The sequence below is a fragment of the Phoxinus phoxinus genome, assembly GCF_949152265.1.
Source record: "Phoxinus phoxinus genome assembly, chromosome: 20".
NCBI classification, from domain to species: domain Eukaryota; kingdom Metazoa; phylum Chordata; class Actinopteri; order Cypriniformes; family Leuciscidae; genus Phoxinus; species Phoxinus phoxinus.
In genome coordinates this window covers 11,703,885-11,726,319 of record NC_136895.1, presented here as the reverse complement: position 1 = coordinate 11,726,319, position 22,435 = coordinate 11,703,885, and the positions used below count along the sequence as shown (strand labels likewise).

Below are 22,435 nucleotides of genomic sequence, written 5' to 3'. Positions count from 1 at the left end.
CAATAATGTCAACTCTGAATAATATTTAAATAATAAAGCAAATCATTGTGCCCCTTTTTGCCTGTTCGGTCTCAATATTTTATACAACTTTTTATTTTTATTTGTATAAATATGTCTGTCAGTTTCTCTGTAGATCAGAATGAGGATGTAACTGCATAATAAACTAAAGCAAGACATGACGGTGTTTATGGGACACACTGTACCTGCGCACACACTCACACATCTAGTCTGACAACAATCCTGAGTCTCTGAATCATTCCTCCCGTGATCAGAATATACAGTCTCTTATTCTACAGTCTTAATTTTGAGCTCATTTGAAAGGCAAATTCATGAAAAGGTCAGGCTGTATTTCCCTGTTTTCAATTCTCTCTCGTTTCACGAGTTCACCCTTACATCAATTAAACAGAGTAAAGATTATGCGTATTTGGCGTGCTGTCCGGGGGAGGGCGTCACCATCAATACACTGGTGTGTGAGGAGGGAGACCTTGTCCTCAATCCTGAGTGAGACAGGGGGTGATTTGAGGATGGGGGGGATATGGTCACACTCTCATCAGGATCCCAGCGCTGTTCTTTATTAAGACTCAATGGGAGTAGGAATGTAAGACATCATTCAGAGAAATGTTTTAAGAGAAACTGCTACTGTTTATGACGTCCAGAATGTCCTTCACTATTCAAAAAATGTCCTCACTAGTAAAACCTGTTAAACACCAAGTCATCCGGATCTCACTAGTTAAAATAGCTCATAAACAGGCCAGATCATATTTCTATTTAAATCTAATGATCACTATTATCACTGTCAAAACATGATATCATTTATCAAAAAGGACATCTTATCCCGTGTGTGTGGGAATCAAACTTTGTCTCTGTCATTATTATAGTGTCATGATCTGTTCGAGTTACAGGAACTTACACTGTTTCTGCAGTTGCGGCTTCATCTGTGTGTTTGCAGTGCTGATAAACAAAGATAAACATCTGAATAACTCATTTAATAGTCAAATTCAGGCCACATGAAGTAACGTCAGTCTTGTGTTTGGACAGTTTCTGTAGTTTCAGTGTGTCTGCAGGAAACAGAGGCTGATATTGTGGATCTGTTCTCCTGCTGTGTTCTTACACTGAACATGATCATAAACTTCAAGACACTGATGTGCATTAGAGACACAATAATGACAAAATTGTGTATAGTATAATTGAGGATAAATATTCAGTGTCAGGACCCAGAGTACAAGAACAACTGAAACTTTCCCTGATGAGTTTCTGAGAGAAATAAAGTCACACAAACTCAACCTGATGCAGGAAAATACACTTGCTTCATCACAAACTCTTATTCTGAACAGGAGACAGTACAGCTGATCATCAATAGTGTGTAAAACTGGCTGATTAATACATGATGATTTTAATGATTTTAATTTTAAAAGTTTTATCAAATCTAAATACAAATAGTGTTTGACCAACTGATGCTCAGCCTGAATGCTGCTGTATGTAAATGATCAACAAACAAATCCACTAAAAACCAAGATACGGGAGAAGCCGACAGTGTAAATATAATGACCTTTAATATTTGCATTGCATCAGTTTTATCTACAGTGGTTTGTTTCATAATATTTCTCTTGAAAAAAAAAAGAGAAACGTTCTGTCTCAGAGCTAAATGACAAGCTATAATTTTTTTCTGACTTTTAAATTTTTTTATTTTATGTTGATTGATAGATCTTTCATTGGTGCAAAATACATTGTTTTGTTCCATTATATACTTGCCAAATGTATCACATTGTTTTTAAGATCTTCAAACACTGAATAAGGAACATGTTTTTGTTGTATCTGAAGGAAATTAGGTGTTCAAAAGATAAAACAGATAAAAACTGCTACACTGAACACTAATACTGGAAGATCATTTTATATTTCCTAGTGTGACAGGTTGAGAATTTTTTATATTTGTCTTGCCGTCTTAGAAGTAGATTTCCATTTTTAATGATTGTATATTTTAAATGAGTACATGCCCACTGGTGTTGAACCCTGGTTTGTTATTGAGCACATCTGTGGCTTAATGAAGACGGGGCGTCCTGTTTTAGTAGCATGATTAAAAAGCCTAAGTGTGGTGTTGTCATTCCTCCAAAAAAAAAAAAAAAAAAAAAAAACATAATGCACATTGAGAGCACACGGTTAACGCATAATTTTCCAAAAATAAATTGTGGATATTTAATTAGTACATTTAGAAAGAAAAAAAAATTATTGACTACACATCAAATAAAAAAAAACTCAAATCCCATTATAACTTCTTTCATGTCTTACTGTACGTCACTGACCCCAGGTTACTTCTTCTTTGTGTGCTGAATATTGCAGAATTTTGACACATAACTTTTCATGCACAATGATAACTGCTGAATCAGAAGAGGAACAGAGTGAAACAAAGCAAATGCTCATAATGTCCTAGTGGCATGGTGTTGGGCTCTTTACATTAACTGGGGCTCTTTGAGGGCCCGATGAGGCTCTTAATGTATATCTCAGTATAGAAATCTGTGGAGGAATAGGACTGGACTCTTCTTACTTGTGTAATGTTTATAACTACAGTATCCTGGAGCCACAGCAACATTCTGCCATACAACATCAAACAGTGTCATCAAAGTAAAACAGACAAAAACAAACTGAACGCATCTATGTATTAACCACTGATCACTATGAGAACAGGCTTCAATAGCATTGTGTTCTTATAACACAAAAACACAATCGAACAATGCCGTAATACATATAAATACTCTGCTTTTGAGCACACACACACAAACGTTACTACCAACATGTTAATGGATTATTACAATCAGTGTCAAAATGAATGTTTGGAAATATAAACTGTTATTTCCTTCTGTGGCGAACTGAAGAAAAATATAAACAACTGTCTTAAAACTATTATTTGGCACTAACATCCCTAAAACTGTCAGGACGTTCAGATAATAGAGAACTCAATTGCAGTGACAAACGTGAAAAGTTTAATAGTAAACTTTCAAACACAAAAATAAATGCAAAATAAAAGATTCTCGTGCGCTCCGCACACAGACAGAGGACAGTGAGTGAGAAAATAGCTCAAAACAACCACAGAAAGACGGCACTGAGTTCAGCAAGAACAGCATTGTGTTCATATCACAAAAACACAATACAACAATGCTGTAATACATACAACACACACACACACACACACACACACACACACACACTCAAAGAAAACCTTACTACAAAAATGTTACTGGATTACTGGAATTGTGATATAATTCCTTCAGACTGTACAGCTGATCATCTATGATGTGTGAAATTGGGTAATTGTGTCAAAGTTTTTAATTTTAAAAAGTTGTGTTAAAAAGTTACAGACATTATGTTTAAATCAGTATTCTCAGATATATTCAGAGCAGGAGCTTTGTGTTTCATTGTATGCAGACAATCTCTATTCATCTGTTGAAGTTTTGGGATATTTATTTGGGTGTTTATATTGGATATTTTAATAAAACTAAATGTTTTCTCATAACCAAAAAAAAAAAAAAAAGCCCATAAGGTATGCACTTCCCTTACATGGTTTCTACTTGAAAAAAAAAAATACCTTCACAAGGATTCTCTAGAAAGAATGCTTGAATTCCAAATAAATGTTTTCTCATCATAACAAAACACGTTGTAGACACTAAATATAAAATCTATTTAAAGGTTTGTTGTGAAAAGTATCAGAGTTGTTCACCTGGTTTAGATTGTGGAGAACTATCACTATCAGCCTATTGGAGGCAGAAGAGGAAACTGCAGTATATTCTCTACACAATATCGTCTTGCTTTGGTTTGGGCATGTAGACATCGACCTTAACCTTTATTTTGTAATATGTTTTAATTATATGTGGAAAATTAGTTTCAGATGGTTCAGAAATTTCAATGGTGAAAACAAACAAGTATGCAATAATTTCAAATTTCAGTAAAACTTTGTAAAGACATTAAAGTCAAACCTGTAGGTGTGTGTTGAGGCAGTGCACTGGGGCTCTTTTAGGGTCCATGAGGGCTTTAATGGCCTCTAAGAGCCCGAGCTGGATCTCAGCACCAGAACATCATAAACACATTAAACTCTCTGTGTGTGTGTGTGTGACAAACATAATCAGAGTTTCCACATCAACACCAGTCCTTACTAGTCAATGAAACACATCAAATAATGGCATCAGGTCAAACCAGAAACACTGATGACAATATAAAGCAAAAGTATTTTGTCCATATAATAACACAATACAGAATACAATTATACAATACAAAAGAATGTACAGTATGTCAAAATCAGAAGAAATATAATGTTATAACAATGCAAAACATATAAAGATGTATAAAGCAAAACAAATGGCAATACATTCAAAAAGTTCAACTGCAGTAAAACAAGGAACACACACACACACACACACACACACACACACACACACACACACACACACACACACACACACACACACACACACACACACACACACACACACACACACCTGCATGCTTATATGACTATAACTATAAACAAGGCTGTGCGGTGGACTCATAGCCGTCATTGTCTCCTGTCATCCCAACCCAGTCTCACGGCAGTTCGTGATATGGTCACGTAATTTAATCTATTGATTCATGGCACGGGCACGTTTATTTCGTTATTTTCGTAATTCCAGCACGTTTTTTAAAACGAATGTATTTCAATGGGAAGCATCTTTCGTGATCAAAGCACGATTCTATCTCCCTATCGGACTGCAGTAGAGAAGCTGTTTAATCAACATTTATTCACGAGATCTTATCATGGTTTATGTATTTATTTTAATTATATTATTTCGTTCTTATTGCCAGGGAAGCTGGATTGCTTTGCTGTTTATTGATATTTAAAAAAAATATTTTATTAGTAGGAAATCGCGCTGAAGAAGTCTCATTCCGAACACCTCGCGATATTTGGCATCAGTTCACGTGTGCCAGATGTTGGTAAGTAGTCTTAAATACGCTGTCCTAATAATGTTTGATATAATGTATTTTCTGTGTGTCGAAATTAATCAGATTAGCTCAAGTTCAGTCACTGCATTATATCTGTCATCTCAACGGAGGCTTTGCGTTTCATTGCTTTCTATGAAAATGGTTTCTATGGTGATTAAACACTGTCTGTCACGTGATGTGCTATACAGTAGGCCTAGAGTAGACCTTCAATCAGTTAATCATATTCATATCAGGTTTTTAAGTTGTACAATTAGTTCCAAAGTTGTATGTGTAGTAGAAGCACAGTAAAAACAACACCATGCTTTTACCACAGTATCATTAGTTTTACTGTGATAAGTGTAGTAAAAAGACAGTAATCACACAACTTACCATGCTTTTACCACACTATTGGTAGTTTTAATGTGGTACTTATTGTAAATGCACAGTAACCACAACACTAACCATGTTTTACCTCAGTAACCTTAGTTTTACTGTGATGGGTAGTAAAGGACAGCAATCACAAAACTTACCATGCTTTTACCTCAGTATTGGTAGTTTTAAAGTGATAATTGTTGTAAATTATGCATATTAACCACAACACCTACCATGCTTTTAATGCTTAATAATGTAACATCCAATATTTGTAAGGAAAATCAGTACTTTTTCCTTTAAATAATCCTATATATTATACATAATGATATTTTATTTTCTCTGTTTTCAGCTGAAAAGACCAAAAGGGCCTTTCGAACTCAGTCAGCCCATTATTGTTTGAGGACAAGTAAACGGAGGAGACGGACCGCTGCAAAGACAAATATTCGCAATGGTACGTATGTGTTGGTTTTAACCCTAAATCAAACATTTTATCAAGCATTTGTTGTTTCTTAAACCTGTTCTTACAAAACCCATAGCCCAATCAGTATGAACAGTCTCAAAGTCGTAATAATTCACAAGATTTAACAAGTTGTCAAATTCGTACGATACTAGTACATATTTGTATACTCGTACATAATCCTGCTGCTTTTACTCCTAGTGCTCATTGGCTACTGCCTCAATTCCTGTACATATTTATCGCGATATTTGTAAATCAGTTGCGCCCCTTCTTGGATAGTAGTCTGATGTCCCACACACTGTCAGAAAGTTTATATTAATTGCATTGTGTATTCATTAAAATTATTACAAATTAGTCCCTGTCTGTTGTGTTCATGTTCCAATGTCCAATGATACATGATGTCTCTCCACACCTCATAACCTACCTCTGTTTGCAAGAGTGGAAAAGCTAATCTGACTTGTCACATGACATCAGATACGCGATTATTTTGTCGTAATCAGATCAGTTACACTGCTGATAACTGTCCCGTTTGCATATAAATCATGTTATTTTTAAACGAGTTCATATGATTATTGCTTGCTATTAAAGACATAATTTTATTCATAGAAATGCCCACATATCAGTGAACGTATAACATAAAAATGCTTTTAACATTTAATTATGCAACACTCTTTACAGAAATATATCCCACAGTTATGGATAAACTCATCATCAACATCATCATCAAGTCCTGTGCTGTGCACATTGGGCAACAAGTGTCCTCCAACGTATTCGATCCGTGGCCAAGTTCTCCGCATCTTCCCATGGGACACTGACATTGTTCAGGTCTTCGTGAAACATCTGTCTCCATGTCTTCCTTGGTCTTCCCTGTCTCCTGCATCCTCCTGGTGGTGTCCACTTCATCACTGTCTTTGGGTGGTGTTGTTTGGGCATGCGTCGGATGTGTCCAGCGAGGTGCACCCTTTGCTCTGTCACAGTTTCTGAAAGTCTTCATGTGAAGTCCCACTCCTCCTCAGGATCTCTTTGATATATGCAGAACCAATATTGAAAATAGTGATTTATCTTTTTTCCATATTGTTAAAGCATTTTGTTTTCTCTTTTCAGCTTCATAAACTGTGCTTGATGTCTGCCTAATGCCTTCATCAAAGAAGTATCAGTGCGCATCAGGTGTTTTGCTAAAGGACATATTCATTGCCATCCATTAGTTCTAGTCATGCAGTGACTTCATGATGCAATAGACACATGTATATTTCTGCAAGTGTATAGCAGGTGTTTGTCCGAACAATTGAAGATAGTGAGAGTGTTCAGGAAAACCTTTAGAAAACAATCCATATTTACGGAAATCTTATTGGTGCTGAAAGAATATTACAGAAATGAGACACTTGACATACTGGACATTATTCTGAGTTTGTTACCTTTACATTTAGATGGACTTAATGTCTTACATTTAGCTTCATTAAACCTTTTATTACAGTGGTCACTATAGTAAATGTCCACCATAACTACATCTATGGTATCATCATTACATCACTACCTGGTTAATGTAAATGTAATATACCCGTAAATGTATTTTATTGAAGCATTTTCTTACTGACGTTTATAATCATTAACTATTTTAAGTTGCCTTTCATTTAGTGACAATAAAAGTGATTAATGATCACAAGGATATAGAATTAAAGGTGAGAATGTATAACGTTGTGCTTACGTTTTTGCCTATTTGTTCTTTAAAGCGAAGAAACAAATATATTTTCACATAACAAAGTTGAATCTCATCTCTTGGTTTGTAAAAATATATATTCATCATAGCGATTTGTTTTAACATTACTGTATATGTCCCTATAATAGATTGCCCCTGTATCTTATACCTGTTTTTTTATATAATTAACTTATTTTTATACTGTTGTGCAGTAGGTTTGGCACTACATTTGTCTTTAAACAGTTTGACATTAAATATTGGAATATGCTTTCAAAATTGTGTGCATTCATTGTGATTTTGTTACATTTATTTGAATATAATTGATATACCTTTGATATACTATACATACACTGTAAATGTTAGAAGCACTTTAGTATATGTAATTATCTTTAATTAAAATACTGCAAAACTACCCCTGCTGTAGGCCATTGCTTAGAAAAAAGTTTATCTTTCAAATGTATTTATGAATTAGTCTAATCAAATAAAAACATTTGTGTCATTGATCATGTGATCTCGTTTTTGGATGGTAACCACACAAAAGAGTCTTTTGTTTTTAAATGTGAGTTTTATAATTTAATTAGAATTAATACATTACAGCCCAAATATTGTTTGGGTTTAAATATGAAATATTTAAGGTATCTATCCCTGTAGCCGGAACCAGAAGAGATCTGTCATCATTTACCATAAATGGGCAAGTAAGTGTGACGCATCTGTACAGCTGGATTGTTATTGGCTGTGACTTTATCGCAGAACTCGCTGTGATTGGACTATCGTTTAACCCATATAAAACGGCGCTTCATGTTACAAAGTATGTTTTGGTGTTATTATTGCGTTAGTTATACATAAAGTTAATGATAAAGTGTCTCTCTTTTGTGAGAAATTGCTCCTTTACTGAGATCCCCACCCTAACCCTAAGCATGTCTGCTCATTTCAATGAACTACAGGACAATGTTTCCTGTTCCATTGATAGCATGACAGAGATATGTGGGTAATGTAGTTTAAAACGTTTAGTAATGAAACAACAAATGTTAAATACATATCTTTAATGGACAACTGGTTATCTAAATTTGTTCATTGTGCAAACCTTTATGACATATATGAGGGACAGGCTGAAATTTGATAATTTACTGTGAGCACTTTAAAAATAACATTTATGCCAGCTTTCCATATATGTCAGAAAACTGGGCCCAACATTATTTAGTAAACATAGCATAAGCAGTTGTCCTGCCGATTTTCTCTTTGATACTAATAAAAACTGTTGAAAATCAATCAGTTTGCGGTTGCCAGTGGGGGACTAGTTCACCACAGATGTCCGGTTAGAGACATGAAGAAGCAGCATGAAAGTTCTTTGTAGCTTTATTTTCTCCACAATAATCCCATACAGCTTCAATCAAGGTTTAGCACGTAAGTGCAAATGATTACATGCGTAGTTCCATGAGTATGTGTGGTCTAAACAAAACATACAAGATAATAATCAATATAACAGAAACACAATTCAATAACAAGATAAATACATACAATATGATGTAGCAGAAATGCTTCCATGAACCATTAGCAACATCATGTGAATACGTGAACACAAATCAAATCACTACTTCTGTGTGAAGTATCCTTAAACAAGGAATATATAAACAAACACAATCAAACAGTTAACATAAGTTAAATACATAAACCAACTTACTTTCTTAGCATATACGCACACATCAAATGGCTAGAAAGCATAGAGTCCGTTTGCTACATTCACTCCATGCAGAGCCATTTAATATCAAGGCTAATCAATTCCACCTGCTGGAGATGGGCGGAGCCTAGTGTCTTTCCATTGCTGCTTTGACAGCGTGCTCTGACATTGGCTGATTGCTAGAACAAGTCTCACAGACACAAATCCAAATACATTTACAATGGGCCTTTTTAACAGCCGCCCCCAGATTTCTAAAGAATAAAGAAATCTGCCCATTATAAAAAGGTCAAAGTCCAATTTTAGTCTGGAATCCCAGGCAGCTGTATAACCTTAGCCACAGGTCGCACATAAAACTTGTCCTTAATTCTCACTTCAACAGTCCTGACTTTACCATCCACCCCAGGGAATACTTGCGAGATCTGACCAGTGGGCCACAAGGCCCTGGGAAATTGAGGGTCCACAATCATAACTGTAGTTCCAACCTTGATTTCAGGTGACTCTCGTTGCCCCTTGCTACGAGTCTGAAGACCAGGCAAATAGAACTTGATAAACCGCTTCCAAAAGTGATCTGCTAGGACTTGGCTGTGACGCCAACGACGTCGACTCAATAGTTCACTTTGAGGGTATATCACTTGAGGAAGGGACGAATCAGGCCGACCCATAAGCAATGAATTAGGAGTAATAGGAATTGGATCAGAGGCATTAGAGGAGGTATACCCAAGGGGTTTAGAATTTAAGATCCCTTCGATCTCAACGAGTGTAGTGAGAAGAGTTTCCTCGGGTATAGGCTGAGTTCCCAGAGTGACTTGTAGAGCTTGTTTCAGGGAACGAATCTCCCGTTCCCAACACCCACCAAAATGTGGGGCATGAGGTGGGTTGAAACGGAAGATAATCTGCTGACCGGCAAGCTGTTCCTTAAGCTCGGGAACTAGTTTGTCAAATGCCTGATGTAACTCCCTTTCCCCTCCTTTAAAATTCGTACCTTGATCACATAAAACTTCCAGAGGCTTCCCACGTCGGGATACAAATCGCCTGAGGGCCATAAGGAAGGAGTCAGTATCAAGTCTTGGAAGGAGGTCGATGTACACCGCACGAGTCGTCATGCACTTGAACAGAACACCCCAGCGCTTCTCATTTCTGCGTCCAATTTTAACTATATATGGCCCGAAACAGTCAATACCAGTAGAATGAAAGGCGGGTTTGAAGAGACGTAGTCTGGCTGGAGGAAGATCTGCCATTCTGGGTATCTGTGGGTTTTTACGAAACTTCTGACACACTAGACAATCTTTGCGCTGGTAACGTCGGATTGCTTCCCTACCCCGAAGGATCCAGTATTTTCTGCGCATTTCTGCCAGTACTCTCTCAGGTCCTGGGTGAAGCAGCTTGGTATCATAGTCCTTAATGAGAAGGGTAGTGACAGAATGATGGGAATCAAGCACAATAGGATGCATCAACCCAGGCTCAATCTCCTCACAGCGGCGAAGACGACCTCCTACCCTAAGGAGGTGACTTACACAGTCAAGATCAGGAGCCAGGCTAAGAAGCCGGCTGTTGCTATTCAGTTGTTTCCCTGCTGTAAGTTGTGCCATATCAGAGGGAAAACTTTCCCATTGGGCTTGCTGAAGGATAGCTATCTCCGCTTGTTGAAAGTCTTCAGCAGATAGATTCGTCCCATTTTTCTTGAGAGATTCTGTAGTGGCTGTCAGTAATTCTTGAAAAGTCAGAAATTTACTTGGATCGGGCATGGACAAACAATGTGCAGTATGTGCAGTCAGACCACAGAATGTAGAGTTTCTTAGTTCTTCACTGTCAACAAGAGAGGATGGGGGTGTAACCGGCCACTGATCAGATGAGAGACTAAGGAATGGGGGCCCTGTATTCCAACGACTTTGTGGCCCTAGTTCTGCCAGCCTTTTCCCTCGGGTGATATCATCTGCCGGGTTCCTATCCGAAGGCACATAGCGCCATTCACAGTGGCTGGTAAGGTCCTGAATCTCTGTCACTCTTGTACCAACGAAAACCTTGAATCGACAGGATTCGGATCTAATCCAGGTCAAAACCGTGGTGGCATCAGTCCAAATGAAAACTTGTCGAATAGGCAAAGTCAATTCCTTTTGAAGAGTCTTGGCCACTTGCGCACCTGTCAGGGCCGCACATAGTTCTAGACGAGGGATTGACAGCCGTTTCTTTGGAGCCACTCTGGATCTGGCCACTATGAATGTGATCTCCACTTCTCCCTGCCGGTCTTCTGTTCGAAGATATGCGACCGACCCATAAGCTGACTCAGACGCGTCACAGAAGATATGGATATCTCGCTGGCTGGAAAGATCATCCTTTGGTGCAGTACAGTAGCATCTGGGTAGGACTATCTTTTGCAAGTCACTGAGTTCCTCTGTCCATCTGTTCCATGCATTCACCAAATCTTCAGGTAACTTGGGATCATCCCAATCTCTTCTTTTATCCCATAATCGCTGCACAATCATCTTTGCACGTGTGGTGTACGGGATGATGTAGCCAAGAGGATCATATTGACTGGCGAGCACTTTATATATATTGCGCATAGTAACTTCTTGGCATTTTACAGCAGAGAGCTTATAAGACAAAGTATCATTCTGACAGTTCCACTGCAATCCAAGCACTGATTCACAGTTTGAGGCATTACCCTTGGCAATCAATTGCTCAGCACTGCCCGATCTGGATGCCGCTGGTAAGTGACTGATGGTGGAAGGCGCATTACTGGCCCATTGCCTGAGTTCGAATCCTCCATCTGCTAAGTTACTCTGCAACTGGTCCACCATGAGCCTTGCTTCATCTACAGAAGGCAGACTTTGCAGGTAATTGTCAACATAAAATGCCTTCAGTACAGCATCCTGTAACTTTCCACCTGGCTGACAACTTTCCAAGATATGCTTCTGTAAGGCAAAGACGGCGCAACATGGGCTACTAGTGGTCCCAAAGGGGAGAACTTGCCATTCATAGACTCTGGGCTGCACTTCTCTTTCTTGCTCTCTCCATAAGAAACGGAGAAGGGGTCGATCTTCAGCAAGGAGTCTTATCTGGTGGAACATTCCTTTAATGTCGCTACTGATGGCGATAGAATGTTCTCTAAATCTTAGTAGCACCGCCAGTAAGGAGGAAGTCAGTGTAGGTCCTGGATGCAACAGTTCATTGAGGTTGTTTCCTTGAAACCTGAATGAACAGTTGAAGACCACTCGATGTTTCCCGTTATGTTCAACCATATGGTGTGGGATATACCAACTTACTGGAGTGTCTTCTGCTCCTGACTGTAGTTCAACAATGTAACCTGCCTCCTCCAGTCGTTTAATCTCAGCCCGGTAGATAGCTGCTTGCTCCGGAGACTTACCGAGACGACGCTCTAGGCTTCTTAGATGAGGCATTACTGCGGTCTTAGGTGCATGAAGTGAGGGCATATTTTGAACTCTGAGCAGTGGGGTAGCATATCGCTGAATCCCATCGACTTTAACTCTGACAGTTTTTTGCTCCAGTAGTTTTAATGACTGCTGGTCTTGTACTGATCTAGTACTCATCTTCTCATCCCTCCAAGGAAGGACATCCATCTGCCAGAGTCGTTCAACTTGTTCATGCAGAGTAACAGAAGGTGACAAACTTGTGAACAGACATTGTTGCTCTGTGAGGCGATGATGTAGAGCCTGAACTGGTCCTTGCAAAGTCCACCCCAGGAGAGTTCTAATCACTGCTGGTCCTCCTGGTGGGCCCAAACGAACTGGTTCTACTGGAGTAATTAGATGAGGGTAGTCCGATCCAATGAGCAAAACTGGATGACCAGCTTTAATCTCTTGGAGGGGCAGTCCTTTAAGGTGACGGTACCTTTTCCGTAAAGCCTTAACAGGATGACAGTGCACTCCCAGCCCCAGCTCTGGCGCAGTGAAAGCTCCGCTAATTGGATATACATTGTCTGGCTGACAGGCTGGTGAAAGGTTGAAGGATACAGCCGCCCCATGCAGGACCTTTAACTCTTGTCTGACTGTGCGCAGGGGCAGGTCCTCCGGCTTACCTCTCAATTTCAGATGGCTAGCCGCAGTGTGCAGTAAAATGCTCCTTTCGGAGCCATCATCAAGAATGGCGTAAGCTTTCATGGATCGATCTCCATTTCTCAGAATGACTTTACATATTTTCAACAGTACCTTCCGACTTCCTGGGGGCTTGTCAATGAATAACACATCCTTGGCGGCCTCACCCCTGATAGGGTTAGCAGATGGGTCCTCTCCATCTACGGTTTTCTCCCTACTCCGTGCATTAACTTCATGAAGAACAAGCAAGTGACGCCCATTACATGCTTTGCATCGCATCTTAAGATTACACTCTGCCGATCTATGGCCCCGTCCACAGCGCCAACATCTGTTGTTGCCCTTAATCCAATTTTGCCTCTGAAATTTGGAAAGTCGAGAGAAATTGTCGCAGTTATTCAAAGAGTGTTTGTTATTATCACAGTAAGGGCAATAAAGGTTTGCCAGGGTGGTCTTAACTGTGACAAATGATGGAGGTGCTGAAGGGTATTTCTCAGTGCCGAGCAGAACTTCTGTCCCTTTGTGGAATGATTTTACCTTCCTTGGTGGATCCCAAGATGACCTGAATGAGTACCCTCTACCAGAGTGGCTTGCATATCTTGTGGAATCTTCTTGCACTTGGATTTCATATTCTAACCAGTCTGAGAAGTCAAGGAGGGTAGGAATCTTTATACCTAATGGATAGATGAATCTTCTGAAACTGCTCTGCAGATCATGTGGCAATTTAGTCAGAAGTCTGGACACATGAGATCCACATTTCAATTCTACTTTTCCAGGCTTACCTAATTGTCGCAACATTCCCACCAAGGATCTCACCCTCAGAGCATACATTCGGAAGGTTTTGCTATCTCCAGTGTTGATGCTTGGTCCCTCCATCAATTCCAATATGCGCTGCAACGCCATCTGATGTGGCTGGCCATACTGCTTATTGAGGGCACCCATGGTTTTGGAGTAAGGATGTCTTGAACTGCTGTAAGATTCAGCAATTAGCTGAGCTTCTTCAAGCTTGAGATGTTCTAGCAGAATATGGAATTTGAAGCGCTCTGTGGAATCGATTGGCAGAATGTTTTCCAAAGCAATCTTAAGCCGTGCAAACTCTCTAGGGTTTGGATGAATCAGGTCAGGAATGGTAGGAGTAGGTCCACGATATACTCTTTCAACCGATGAACTTGGAGAGTGGTGATGACTTCTACCCCTTGATGATAGCTCGTACCGTGGCCTGAACGAAGCTTGTGGAGAGGGAGATCGGACATGACTTGTTCGAACCATGTTGACTTCAGGTCTTCCATCTTGACCTCTATTAATCTGTCTGTCAACTGGTGGGCTGGTGTTAGCCTTTTGGTGCCTGGATGAGCGCAGGTGTAGGTTTCTCATGCCATCATCAACAGAAGAGGAATAGCTTTCTTGACTGCTTGAATCCTCTGAGCTTTCCGAACTTTCCGTTGTTCTACTATATTGCAATGCTTCATGAGATGCCTGGGCATGTGATACCTGCTCAATTCCTCTTGGCCTTCGTGGGGCTGGTACTGGGTTAGGGCGGTCTCGGGTCTTTGACCGACCAGATACAGGAAGTGGAGATAATATCTCAGGAAGTTGTGACTGCTGATTTTTCCAACTTAGCAATTGTTTCACCTCATCTCCTAATTGAGACATCTGTGACGTAAACTTACTGTTGGCCTGCTTAAGATCATCTCTCTCATCATTCAGCTGCTGAACCGTGGCAATCAGGTCTCGGTGGAGTTTCCTTAAATCAGCATTTTCCTCCCGCAGGGCATCCATTTGCTGGTCCCACTGATCCGTTACATACCACTGTTGCGGAAGATGATAATCACTTTGATGTGCTGTTGCCTGTGGGGTGTCCATCCTGACATCCTCGTCGACAGAGGCAGCACAAGAAGATTTATGAGAATAGTTAGGTGGTGATAAGGATCTATGTAGGTTATACCCAGTCAAATCATAATCCTGCAAACGTGCTGGGAAAGATGACTGTCTTCTGGGCCGCACAACAGGGACTTCAGCTGAAATCTGCTTCTCCATAACTGTGGGAAACTCTGGCTCCGGCTCGAAAGACCATAATAAAAACTGTTGAAAATCAATCAGTTTGCGGTTGCCAGTGGGGGACTAGTTCACCACAGATGTCCGGTTAGAGACATGAAGAAGCAGCATGAAAGTTCTTTGTAGCTTTATTTTCTCCACAATAATCCCATACAGCTTCAATCAAGGTTTAGCACGTAAGTGCAAATGATTACATGCGTAGTTCCATGAGTATGTGTGGTCTAAACAAAACATACAAGATAATAATCAATATAACAGAAACACAATTCAATAACAAGATAAATACATACAATATGATGTAGCAGAAATGCTTCCATGAACCATTAGCAACATCATGTGAATACGTGAACACAAATCAAATCACTACTTCTGTGTGAAGTATCCTTAAACAAGGAATATATAAACAAACACAATCAAACAGTTAACATAAGTTAAATACATAAACCAACTTACTTTCTTAGCATATACGCACACATCAAATGGCTAGAAAGCATAGAGTCCGTTTGCTACATTCACTCCATGCAGAGCCATTTAATATCAAGGCTAATCAATTCCACCTGCTGGAGATGGGCGGAGCCTAGTGTCTTTCCATTGCTGCTTTGACAGCGTGCTCTGACATTGGCTGATTGCTAGAACAAGTCTCACAGACACAAATCCAAATACATTTACAATGGGCCTTTTTAACAGATACACTAACCGGACTGTGAGTTACAGCCATTTGAAATGTGCAGTTTTTTGCTCTTTCTGGGGGGCCCTTGGGGGTGGAAGTGCAGTACAATCTACACAGATCTACACACACTATTACACAGGGATAATGCACCATTCAGTAAAACAAACAAAACAAAACAGTGCCTACATTTCCTTTTCACCCCCTCTGGTTGCTGCTTATATGCCTGACATCAGTAACGTCTATGCTTTCATTTTAAATGCAGTAGGCTAGTAGTACTAGAATGATCAACATGGATCATCTTCAATTATGCTTGAAGTGTTTATAGCAAGATAGCCACTGCAGCCTCTTGTTATTCACATAGCTTCCCTTTATTTCACTGCAAACATTGCAGTTGCAGCTTATACATGCAAGTATGTGCAACTTTTGTTGCATTGTTTTGTTGCAACTTTTGTCCCAAATATCATTAACCAGATCTAAATGTGTATGTCCTAAGAAAAAGAATCATGGTAATTAATTATATGTAGTTGTTTTTAAATTATGAACTAAACTAAAGAAATAAGAAATTAACATTTCTCAAATATTGTTTTTATTTACTGTACCAAACACCACTTTCAATAAGCAATATTCACCATACTTTATTACACAACACTTTATTGGAGGACACAGCATAAAGTTGATAAAGTAGCATAAAGACAATGAGATTCAAGATAAATAAAAATGTGTCTTCAAAAATACATTAACATCATATTAATCCATTCACAGCTGCTGAGCCACAAAATGAGTGCCAGAGAATCATATTCAGTCACCTATGATACAGAAAACAGATTTGATATTGTGTTGGAAAATAATGATTCATTATCACTAAACTGGTTTCTTGCTCTTCCCTGTACATGTCTCGATCATGTTCATGTTCTTCTTCCTCGTCTAAACAGTTTGTTCAGGTGTACCCTGTAGTACAACAGAAGAACAGAAGATGTGATCACTGATGTGGTGTAGCTTTTTCTCAACCAGAGGAAGAAGTCTCAACATCCCATTGTCAGGCGTTCTCCAGTCCTCTGAAAGTAAAGCAAAAAAACACAAACAATACAAATTAAGTTGTTTAATGGACAGTCAGGTCAGCTTATGGCTACGTTTACACGTGGATGGCTATTTTCATAAACGGACATTTCACCCCTCTTCGTTTTCAAAAATAACATCGTGCACACGAACCCGTGTATATGCCGTCCAGAGCATGCCAAACCTGTAGGTGGCAGTGTAACGAGAAGCTCAAGCCCACGTTAGCCAATCAGAATCCCGAAAATAGTCTCATATTGTGACGTCGCTGCCTAAAACTCAGTTTTTCTCAGTTTACATGCAAACGTGCAAACAAAGTTTTCCAAAATCTCCACTTTGGCCGGAGTTTTTAGAAATAATCGTAAATGAGAGGCCAAACCGCAGGGAAATATCAGTGTCTTCACTTCGTGTAAACGGGGCCTATGTTCTGCGATATATTAAGCAGTGATGGGCTACTCTGGCCCTTAGCGTCCACTGTCCTGCAGATTTAGCTCCAACCTCAAACCCTCCTGCCTATTGTCTATAAGTAAAGCTGAAGACTTTCATATGTGCTCAATTAGGGTTGGAGGTAAACTCTCAACCTTAAAAAGGAGAACGCAAAAGGGCCAGAGTTGCCCGTTCCTGATTTAAATTTACAAAGCAGCAGTCAGTACATTATATAATATACACATTGATTTATTTTATACATATATATATATATATATGTGTATAAAATAAATTATATAATATACACATTGATTTATTTTATACATATATATATATATGTGTATAAAATAAATCAATGTGTATATTATATAATGTACTGACTGCTGCTTTGTAAATTTAAATCAGGAACGGGCAACTCTGGCCCTTTTGCGTTCTCCCTTTTAAGGTTGAGAGTGTATATATATATATGTATATATATATATATATATATATAATATTTCAGCACATTATATAAGCTAAGTACTGAACAAAAAATGTTTTACCCATATCAACAGCAACCTATTTTAAAATATCTTTAAGAAAGGCATGGTCTCTTTTGCCTTTGCAAGTGATGCTTGATTTTTTTCAAGACAACATACTCTTCTGTCACTTGTTTCAAGAGCTTCCTGTAACCTGTACAATGTAAAATTGTCAACATCAAATTATGTACTACATATTACAGAATTGTTTCAATACAAGACATACCAATGGATTTGCGCACCTTTCTGTCTTCTTTGGGCACCAGATGTTCCTTCCTCACCCGAAACAAAGGACTTATTCGATTAGCTTGATAATTGATATAAGGACTGGTCTTCCTTCTCTGCTGTAAAACAAGAAAGTATCTACTTACTCGTGCAATTACTATTGTTCTTGAAACATAAATTAAGACAGTTATAATTTACCTTACGATTCAGGAGAGAGCATTTGATGAGTAAATACTGATTGAAATGTTCTAGAAACTTTACCTGGGAAGGGCTGATCACGGCAAGATCCGCTGCGACTCACTAGCAGCTCTTGTGAGGGTTGGCTCTTAAAAGAGCTGTTGAGTTTGATGTTGTAGAGATCTAAAAAAAAAGGACAAAGTAATCCTGCAATACAGAAAGGAAGGTAATTTTATTACATTACATGCAAGCAGTCAGTTATACAACTGTAGGATATATTTATGTAAAGAGTGTTGCATAATTAAATGTTAAAAGCATTTTTATGTTATACGTTCACTGATATGTGGGCATTTCTATGAATAAAAAAGTATGTCTTTAATAGCAAGCAATAATCATATGAACTCGTTTAAAAATAACATGATTTATATGCAAACGGGACAGTTATCAGCAGTGTAACTGATCTGATTACGACAAAATAATCGCGTATCTGATGTCATGTGACAAGTCAGATTAGCTTTTCCACTCTTGCAAACAGAGGTAGGTTATGAGGTGTGGAGAGACATCATGTATCATTGGACATTGGAACATGAACACAACAGACAGGGACTAATTTGTAATAATTTTAATGAATACACAATGCAATTAATATAAACTCTCTGACAGTGTGTGGGACATCAGACTACTATCCAAGAAGGGGCGCAACTGATTTACAAATATCGCGATAAATATGTACAGGAATTGAGGCAGTAGCCAATGAGCACTATAGGAGTAAAAGCAGCAGGATTATGTACGAGTATACAAATATGTACTAGTATCGTACGAATTTGACAACTTGTTAAATCTTGTGAATTATTAAGACTTTGAGACTGCTCATACTGATTGGGCTATGGGTTTTGTAAGAACAGGTTTAAGAAACAACAAATGCTTGATAAAATGTTTGATTTAGGGTTAAAACCAACACATACGTACCATTGCGAATATTTGTCTTTGCAGCGGTCCGTCTCCTCCGTTTACTTGTCCTCAAACAATAATGGGCTGACTGAGTTCGAAAGGCCCTTTTGGTCTTTTCAGCTGAAAACAGAGAAAATAAAATATCATTATGTATAATATATAGGATTATTTAAAGGAAAAAGTACTGATTTTCCTTACAAATATTGGATGTTACATTATTAAGCATTAAAAGCATGGTAGGTGTTGTGGTTAATATGCATAATTTACAACAATTATCACTTTAAAACTACCAATACTGAGGTAAAAGCATGGTAAGTTTTGTGATTGCTGTCCTTTACTACCCATCACAGTAAAACTAAGGTTACTGAGGTAAAAGCATGGTTAGTGTTGTGGTCACTGTGCATTTACAATAAGTACCACATTAAAACTACCAATAGTGTGGTAAAAGCATGGTAAGTTGTGTGATTACTGTCTTTTTACTACACTTATCACAGTAAAACTAATGATACTGTGGTAAAAGCATGGTGTTGTTTTTACTGTGCTTCTACTACACATACAACTTTGGAACTAATTGTACAACTTAAAAACCTGATATGAATATGATTAACTGATTGAAGGTCTACTCTAGGCCTACTGTATAGCACATCACGTGACAGACAGTGTTTAATCACCATAGAAACCATTTTCATAGAAAGCAATGAAACGCAAAGCCTCCGTTGAGATGACAGATATAATGCAGTGACTGAACTTGAGCTAATCTGATTAATTTCGACACACAGAAAATACATTATATCAAACATTATTAGGACAGCGTATTTAAGACTTACCAACATCTGGCACACGTGAACTGATGCCAAATATCGCGAGGTGTTCGGAATGAGACTTCTTCAGTGCGATTTCCTACTAATAAAATATATTTTTTAAATATCAATAAACAGCAAAGCAATCCAGCTTCCCTGGCAATAAGAACGAAATAATATAATTAAAATAAATACATAAACCATGATAAGATCTCGTGAATAAATGTTGATTAAACAGCTTCTGCAGCCCGATAGGCAGATAGAATCGTGCTTTGATCACGAAAGATGCTTCCCATTGAAATACATTAGTTTTAAAAAACGTGCTGGAATTACGAAAATAACGAAATAAACGTGCCCGTGCCATGAATCAATAGATTAAATTACGTGACCATATCACGAACTGCCGTGAGACTGGGTTGGTCATCCACATTGTGTCTCTCTTCACCATTCCTCCATTCCTCCATGGCTCCTCCCTCCATCAACACCGGCTGTGGACATGTCCAGAACATTATGACCCAAAGTGACCTCTTCTCTGTGACATCTAGAACATGTCATATTTCTGGAAATATTCTTGCCAGTTTACTCCTAGATTATCTATATGGATTATCTTACATTGCAGTAATCCAAACCTGACACAAATAGATGTTGAATGAATTTGTCTAAATGCTGACTGCCAGACTGACTCTTACACTTCAATATAAAAGTCCAGGAACAAACACAGGGAATATGTAACAACCAGCTTTGTTTGATCTCCACTGTTGATATGGATTGTTGAAGACTTTATCCTGTTCAATATCCTGATAAAGTGGCAAAATAGTGTGCTGTGTTCTCACTGTCACATGGCTCTGATGTGTATAGCTCATCATAAAAAATAAAATAAAAACATTAAACTGCTTGTTAATGCTTAACTCATCTGTGGTTATTCCATGTGACTTCTGAGTTTCTGCTATATAACTAGTTTCATGTTTCTGTCTCAATTGGTGTGTAAACAACTTGCTAGCCTTTTTGCCATACTCAAATTCTTGCTGTTTAGATCTCAGATAACCTCTCCTCTGCCTCCATGGTTAAGGTATCTAGTTCTGACGGGGGATCTAGAATGCTCTTGATCTATATCGTTTATCTTTGAGATAATCTGATTGACCCACTCCATTATTTTTTCCATCATGCCCGCACTGTATGAAATGATTTTGCCTTCAACATCTCCCAGAAGTTACGATGAGTCATACCCCGATACCCGACATGCAGTTTGTTTAAAGAAAGTAATCTATCAGATTAGATTGAATTCAACAAACTTCTAATTAGTAATCTAGAATCTGTGAATCTCCACACACTCCGTGACGGTGTGTTGTTTTGAAAGCAGAGAGTGATTACATGGTCAGAAATGACTATACATGTGTATTCACATAATGTAAGTAACATTCTCTTGTCTGTGAAGATGAAGTCAATCCTTGAATAGATCTGATGAATTATAGAAAAATGCCTTGAAGTTTGGTTTCATATATTTCCATGCATCAAACATACCGCAAGTTTGCAGAAACTCATTGAAATATTGATCTGATTTAGTCCTGTTATATTCTTGCCATTTGCACTGAATTTTATTATTGTCATGGTTTGTTGCATTAAGCGCACAATGAAAGGTGTAGATAAAAACAGTCTTTATTAAATCCACAAAGAAAATTCATGAGATCGCAGGAGGACATAAACACAACTGTTTAACACCGACGATACCAGACCAAAGAACTAGAGAAACACAGGCCTAAATACACGAGGAGCGTAATAAATGTCAAACGGAACAAGTGTGGGAACTTATTAATAACCAGGGAAACTAACACAGTCTGGGAAACAAGGAAACCCAAAACATAATGATAATAAAACAGAACACACATATCAAATGTACAGAATGAGACACTGAAAAAGGAACATTGTTTGCTAAAGGACAAATGAGTCGGTCAGTTGCTGTCTGAACAATTCTGTACCACAAGTGTTCTTTCTTCATGTTGTGTTTACTAGTGTCAAATATATTTTGTTTTCTTTATGTGTAATTTCACAATTACAGTTCAAAGTAGAACTGCATTTAATTTACCAATTCTGACTTATTACACATCAGTCAATCTGTTTTACTTTGTATATAAAGATGAAACATGTGCTCAAGGTTGAGATCTGCTATACACGTTGCTATTTGATACACACTCCACAAAATGAGTAAATGGCGTCTTCAAATGCACGACAGTCAGACCTTTTTATTGTTCACAAATTGTAAAATCCCATAGAAAGTTCCAGGAACAAATGTACGGTGCATTCTGCACACCAGGAATGCCTGTACATTTTGTTTGTTTAGTTCCTCCCCGACAGCAACATAGT

The 22,435-nt window shown here is 38.4% G+C and overlaps 1 protein-coding gene and 1 long non-coding RNA gene across 2 annotated transcripts; both read left to right on the top strand.

The window, feature by feature from the left end:
* LOC306987817 (CD276 antigen-like) overlaps window positions 1-22,435 on the top strand; it is a 61,135-nt gene that overhangs the window by 6,808 nt on the left and 31,892 nt on the right.
* On the top strand, window positions 4,537-7,744 carry LOC306987827. 2 transcript variants are annotated; one of them, XR_013795256.1, is made up of 3 exons: window positions 4,537-4,959; window positions 5,669-5,770; window positions 6,455-7,744. It is a non-coding gene; the product is annotated as an uncharacterized lncRNA (long non-coding RNA). The 2 variants fall into 2 exon arrangements; XR_013795257.1 differs by having other exon boundaries at window positions 4,823-4,959; window positions 6,470-6,607.